Source organism: Mus pahari, chromosome 7 (assembly GCF_900095145.1).
Source record: "Mus pahari chromosome 7, PAHARI_EIJ_v1.1, whole genome shotgun sequence".
NCBI classification, from domain to species: domain Eukaryota; kingdom Metazoa; phylum Chordata; class Mammalia; order Rodentia; family Muridae; genus Mus; species Mus pahari.
The window spans coordinates 72,440,259-72,447,412 of NC_034596.1; positions in this window are offsets into that span (position 1 = coordinate 72,440,259).

The window sequence follows — 7,154 nt, forward strand, 5'->3', positions numbered from 1 at the left end:
CTTGCATCTAGTCCAGAGTCTTGTCACATTTAAGAGGGAAGATTTGAGAGAGCAAAACCGAGAGGCATTTGCATTCTTGGGTTTTCCAGACCCGATCAACAGAAGGCACGGAGATTACAAAACCAAGGTCTTCTCTGATAAATTAGGAAAACATTGCTGATTCAGAGAATGAGGTAAAGGTGGGAAGCACTGGCTTTTCAGACCAGGTGGGAGAAAAGTTCTTCAGAAACCACTAAGCAAGGAGCTATTTGCAGAGTTTATGTCTAACATGCAAATTCTGATAATGCTTGAAAATCAGACGGTCTGGTGGAAGCCTTGGTGAGACCATGCTATAAACTTTTTGTCGTCTGCCTCTAATGATCCTGTGGTACTGGGAAAAGCACCACAGTCTGCCCCTCCCCTTACCATTGGACAAGGGGGAAAAGCAATCTTATTTTAGAACTCTTTTGGTTTGTTTGTTTGTTTGTAATTTTTTTTCAACACAGGGTTTCTCTGTGTAGCCTGTGTACTGGAACTCACTCTGTAGACAAGGCTGGGTTTGAACTCAGAGATCCGCCTGCAAAGGTGTGCACCCCACCACAGACTTGGGGTCATTATAAAACCTATGTGGAATTAGCTGTTAAGGATGGAGGACAGAGCCACTGGCTCACACATGCCAGGCAGGTGCTCTACGTCGACCCACAGCCCTCCTCTTCTAGTGTGTAGTGCATAATCCTAATGCTTTAAGAGGCTAGCATCTTATAAGCTAACAGGGTGCCTTACGTAATTGAAGTGGCAACAGATATCTACCATGACACCCCTACCACCACCACCACAGAGATGGAGGCAGAGGAAAAAAAGAAAGATGCAGAATCTGTGTATGTGTGATGAGAGAACGGGGAAGCGCGAGACACAAAGAGAAGAGGGCACAAATATCCATTTTTAAGGCTGCTTGGCTGGACGCAGTTTGGCTCATGCTCTGCACACTCACTCTAGTGAGTGAGCATTTGTCAAATCAGGGCTGAACCCTGCAACTGGATTGACGTGGCAGGAGGATGTGGTCGGGTTCTGTTTTCAAACATGGCCTGCTTGCTCGGTCCTCTGGGACAGACAGTGTTTTTGACTCCTGGTCTGTCTGGATGGCCTGCCTTTGTCTTGGGGTAGTTGGGGTGGGTGACTGCATCCGGTGGGGGTGGGGGTGACTCACATGTGTTTAGTGGAGTGGCAGTTACAGTTGCAAGAGGATTCAGGGCAGAGATAACCTGAGGGTTGATGAGTCAATATTTCAGGGGCTTGGCTAATCCTGTGGCAGCTCACAGCCAGGCTGGTTTTCTTGGCTCCAAAGAATGTTCTGAGGACATTTTACCTAAAAACTGGCCTTGGCTCACTCTGCAACAGTGTAGTAGGAGTGACTCCTGAACCGAGTCTGTCCAATGCCATTAGAACCCTTTCCTTTTAAGTTTTTCCCCACAAAGTAGATGGACTTAAGTTTTCTCAATTTTATAAAATTGGGCATTCTGGCCATTGCCAGCCTTGATTTAGTTTGTGTTTTGTACAATTATTAATTTCACTATGATAAACTTTTGAGGGGGAGGGTTTCTATTTAAAAAAAAAAAACCAAAATCATGGTCTCCTATAGTCCAGGCTAGCCTCTAACTCTTGATGTAGTCAAAGATGACCTTGTGCTTCCACCTCCCCAATGCTGGGATTACAGGCATGGACTTTTGTGCACACACACACACACACACACACACGCATGCATTTACTGGTAGTCATCCACCTCAAGATGAAGTCAGATTGAGCAAGATTAGCATTATTATTTCTCTCAGGAGACTGACTGTCCAGAACCCTGAACAGTGACTATATCCTAGGCCAACGCTCAGCTTCCAAAACCTTAGTTAGCATTTGGTCAATAATTGCCAGCTTCCCTGGGACCAACCAGATAGACCCAAATACATTCTCCGTGCCCATCCTGTCCCCCGATACTCTGCTTCTGTTCAGCTTGCCTCCAGCCTCCTTGTGTAGCCATGGTCCAGCCAGAGAAGAGTGGAAGCGTTTCCTTTTCAAAAGCACTGTGAAGTTCTCCACTTCTCCGTCCTTTGGATCCTCACCAAAACAGCGATGGCAGCGGAGTCCCCAGGTGGAGCCCCCTCTTTGTAGAACTCATTCTTTCTGGGTCACATCGTTGTGGTCTCGCTGACATCCACCCTGCTGGCAGGGCTTCCCTCAGGTGATATTGAACCTGAAGGAATGTCACAGACCGACACTGAGCCCTTGAATTAATCCCGGCCAAGAAACTCAGCTTCTACACGTCTCACACACATAGCCTATGAGGCCTTGGGCCCCGTGCCTTCTTTAGACTTGCAGCAACAGGAGAAGCAAAAAGCCATGCAAAATAAATGTGCTGCCAAGCTCAAGTTGCCTCAGTCCGTCACGCCGCTGTATCACCAGCCTGTGGTGCTGTGCCAATTACCACCACAAACACTGAAGACACTTTTCAAAACACGGTCAAATAAATGCCAACAGGGCCAGCCAGGCGTTAAAACACTTGGACAAGATTGTCAACGCAAAGAAATACATTGCCAGAAAATAGGAGTCTGGGCTACGGTTAAGCAATCACCTGGGTGACAGACCCATGGTTAACCTATTTGTGGACAGACCTGACCTATCAATCCCCTCAGAGTGCCCTGGCTAAAGAGGACAGAAGGTTCTGAGATGGCAGAGAGCAGAGGCGGAATTCATTCAGACTGAAACAGTGGTGGTTTTCTGCACTGTTATTTCCTGGGCAACCACAGAGTAGATGTTGGGGTGTCAGCTCAGGTCACTGTGGAGCAGATGTAAGTGTTCTCAGCTGCATAAAGCTTTACGGCCAGAATCATCCACAGGGACACATGTCTCCTGACAACCTGTTGTGTGTATCTAGCACCAAATTTCCTTGAGGGTTTGAAGCTATCTGTGAAGTATTTAACACCTCGGAGGGCAGAACGAACGCTACCTTTTTTCTCACTAAGATTCCTTTACAAGCTTTTGGGACGATTGTAGGTTCTTGCATTCTGGATTTCTAAGGGAAAATTTTGAAAAGTTCCTCTCTAACCTAACAGGTTGAGAGAAGCTAAGCTAGGTTTTTGTTTTATTTTGTTTTTGTTGTTGTTTTGTTTTTAAAAAAATGTTTTTTGTTTCTGTTTCAAGACAGGATTTCATGTGTCCCGGATAAGCCTCAAAGTCGCAATGTTGTCAAGGATTTTGATTCCTCTGACTTCACTTTCCAAGTGCTCCCTGAACCCAGGTCCTCTAGAAGAGCAGCAAACGCCCTTCCATCCTGGGGCCATCTCTCCAGCCATACTGTGCTCTTTCCCACAGCTCTGTTTCTCCATTAAACAGACTTTTAAACCCTACTCAGCATTATTACAGAACACATCTAGTTTAACCTCTGCAAACCTTCCAAGTTACTTATCGTCATAATTACATAATTAGGATCCCCTTTTTGAGACTCAAAGATTTAACCTACCCATGGTCCCACAGCCAGGAGGGTCCATAGTCTCAGTTGACAAAATCAGACAGAGTGTTTGGTGGTGGTGGCAGAGGGGAGACTGGGGGAGGGGGAGACTGGGGGACTGGGTGATGGTGACTGAAGAATTTCTGCTCTCTTTAGAGCTGGAGGTGCTTCACCCAACTGCCCTGCTACAGTGGAGGGCGCAGAGTCTAAGGGCTTAGAAGGCACATGTAGAGACTTGTGGTCTGGAATAGCCACCAATAGCAAGGGAGTGCATACAGGAAACATCTCTTTGGGTATCTTAATGCAATTATAGGAAAGAAATAGAAGAAATTAGTGTTGCTGGGGCAGTTCTGGATGTGCACTAGAACTAGGCAGATCATTTTCTGGATATAAAGGAAAGGTGAAAGAAAAAAAAAAACAAACAGCCAACCAAACACACAAAAAAATACAGAGAATGTTCCCAGTGCCTTCTCCAACCCCGAGCAGCTGCAGAGGGCGAAACAAATGAGCTTCTAAAGATGGAATCCTTTGTTTGAATACAGGTTAAATTTGGCTTCTCTACTTAGAACCCAGGTCAGGCAGCTGACACCTTAATGCTCGCACCAAGCAGTAAATATGAGCTCTTGGGAAAATAGTGCTGTAGCTATTTATTAGAAAACTCAAGACCTTGTATAAGTGGAGGATGAATCGAGGGATCAAATCAGGTCGAGGAGAGAAAGGAGTCTGTCGATCCAGGAAGGCCATTTTTTTCTGCAATAAGTTATGCTCCTAAACCTCTTTGTCTGGTGCGGTTAGGTAACAGGACCACCTGGCAATGAATCACGCTCTAGTCCAAGTAGGAGTGGGCTAAGTGAGACAAGTCCTGGGGCAGAGTCCCAGGAGTCCACAACTGTAGGACTGAGAAAGGCAGCCTGGTTCCTGGTTGAGCTAAGGTTGGAAACCCTGGTGACCCTGAGGGACATTTTGCCTGGTTCTCAGACACTGGGCTCCTGACACAAGACCACAGCTCTCCATAGATTTGTGGCCATCAATCACATAAGGGCAACGCCCCAAGCCCCTCCACAGGTAGAGGACGAGGTTGTGTTAGCATCAAGACAGATCTCCATTTTAATGAGGTCCTAAAGGCCTGGAGGCTTAGCCAATAAACTCCCCTTCCCAGACACTCCTCCCTGCAAAAGGTACTTAACCCCAGGCCTGCCCTGAGAAGTGGGGTACGGGCTTTATTTATCTACTTTCTGCCATGACAATAAATGTCTTACAACCATGGACTTTAATCCCAGCATTTGGGAGGCAGAGGCAGGCGGATTTCTGAGTTCGAGGCCAGCCTGGTCTACAGAGTGAGTTCCAGGACAGCTGGAGCTTACAGAGAAACCCTGTCTCGAAAATCCACAAAACAAAAACAAACAAACAAAAACAAAAACCATGGACAGCCTCTTTTCATCAGGATCTGCTGTAGGGAGCAATGGAGCAGGCCTTTGCCTAAAGAGCCCACCATCTAATCTCCCGCAGAAGGCCTCTCAGTGCTCCCAGCCACCGGCTCCGCCAAAGCAAGCCACCCTCAGAACAAGCCTGGCGCTGGCATAAGTGCAGTCAGAACTTCCGGCGTCCCACCTCCCCCAGCGGCTGAGACCTGTGGTGGATTGGATGCAGGACCCCTTAACCATACACACAACCTGTTATGATGGTCCATGAACGGGCAGGTCCACTCTGCTTCCAGCCCTGGCACCAGCCCCACATTCTACCAATATGAGTGAACTGAGTGTACTCAGCAATCTCCAGGACTGGACAAGAAGAACTTGTCCCCTGTCTAATTTCTCCTCCTCATCACACATCCGTGTCTGCATATTGTCCGGCTTCTCTGGTCCTCATACCCTCTCCAGCCTTTCCCGGAGTGATGCTGATGGGGAGAACATTTGTATATGTGCTGGTTCCATTCTGTACTTTCTCACTTTCTGACTAAGGTTTCCAGGTCCAAAACCCTTAAGAGTGAACAAGCTAGAAGGAAGACATTCTGTTCTTTCTGTCCTCGGCTCTTGTTCTTGGCCAGCCCTCCCCCGTCGCGGGGCGGGGCGCGAAGTGTCCACCAAGTACTTGCACCTAGAAGAAACTGCATTTTGAACTGCATTTGAAACTGCTTGGGCAGGGCACTCAGGAAAGAAACTTGGGCCAGGACTGAGGAAATCTTTCTGAAGAGAACAACAACAACAACAACAACAACAACAAACCCCACTTATTAGCAATAATAATCCAGATTTTTGTTTGTTTGTTTTAAAATTTAGAGGTAAATCTCATTTTTTTGTTTGTTTGTTTTGTTTTTGGGGGGGTTTTTTTGGCTTGGGGGAAGCTTTAGAGTAGCAGTTACTTAGTTCTGGAAAACATCAACATAATTGCCTACTTAACCCTGCGAATTTCAGGATTTAGTAGCTGGAAGGCAAAGGTGCTCTAAAGGCAGAGTGAATGGGTGTGTCTGTGCTGGAGTCTGATGCTACTTAGGGGAAGAAACATTTGCTGAGAAAGGATTTGGCTTGCTTCAGGCTGCTGCTCACTGAGCTGGCTGTGTCCTTGCACAACTCCCTGGAGACGAAAGCTGTGTTTTCACAGAGGTTTCTGAAAACCTGGGTGCCAGCAACACACGGTTGGGAGGATTATTCACAGATTATCATCCTTGTATGCTGCCTAGGATTCCCCAGTAGAGAACCAAGGGGTCAGGACATTCGTAATATGGAATAACGGAGTGACGGTGGTGTCCCCATAGGTCTTTGTCACCTAGAGTTCTGTTTACAGTCTTTCAGTTTCTATTCATCTCTGAAGAGCATATGCCTTTTATGAGACCTCAAATATTAACAAACAGACTATAGACTTGTTTATTGTAACCACACTATGTCAGGAACACAAACATGTAGTGGAAAGACTTCCACTACATCAGAATAACATAGTGGAATATTGAATAATAATAAATTTATACCGTGTGATATTGTTGGCTACAATTTTACTAATTGTTGTCTCAATTTCCCTTGATAGCTGGCCATTTGGCAATCATAGGTTCTATTCCAATCTTAATTACTATATTATAATTATAACTCTCAGATCTTGGACTCCCATATCTCTCCATGAGATATTTAATATATTTTACAGAATATCTACAAGAATATTTTTACTTTATTTTTTTAAGGCTGCAGAGTTCAAAGACATCTTCCTGAAAGCAGAGGCAGAGAGCAGTTAGAGATATAAGGAGTCCCTGCAGGTGCTTATCTGTTAATCACCTCAGCTGAAGAGCTGCTGCAGGCTTGAAGAGCTAAGCAGTTGAATCTGTGGGGTTGTACTACAGTCAATGGTATAAGATCACAGACACAAGGTCCTATATATATATGGAGAGAGTGACAGATGGATGATCAACAACTCCAGTGGGCCTTGTCAAACAGTGGGGACAGTGTTGAGCTGAAGCCATGGGGGACACTTGGGAGTTCTCTGCCCGTTGGGTTGCTCCCTTGATGCACACACCATGTGGTCAGATGACAGACTGATGGGGCCATCATCACTGCAGCAGGACATGTCCTTGTTTCTAATGGATCAAATGAGGGAGGCTATTACAACCTTTCTTTGACTGGTATTTTCTTCTTCTTCTTCTTCTTCTTCTTCTTCTTCTTCTTCTTCTTCTTCTTCTTCTTCTTCTTCTTCT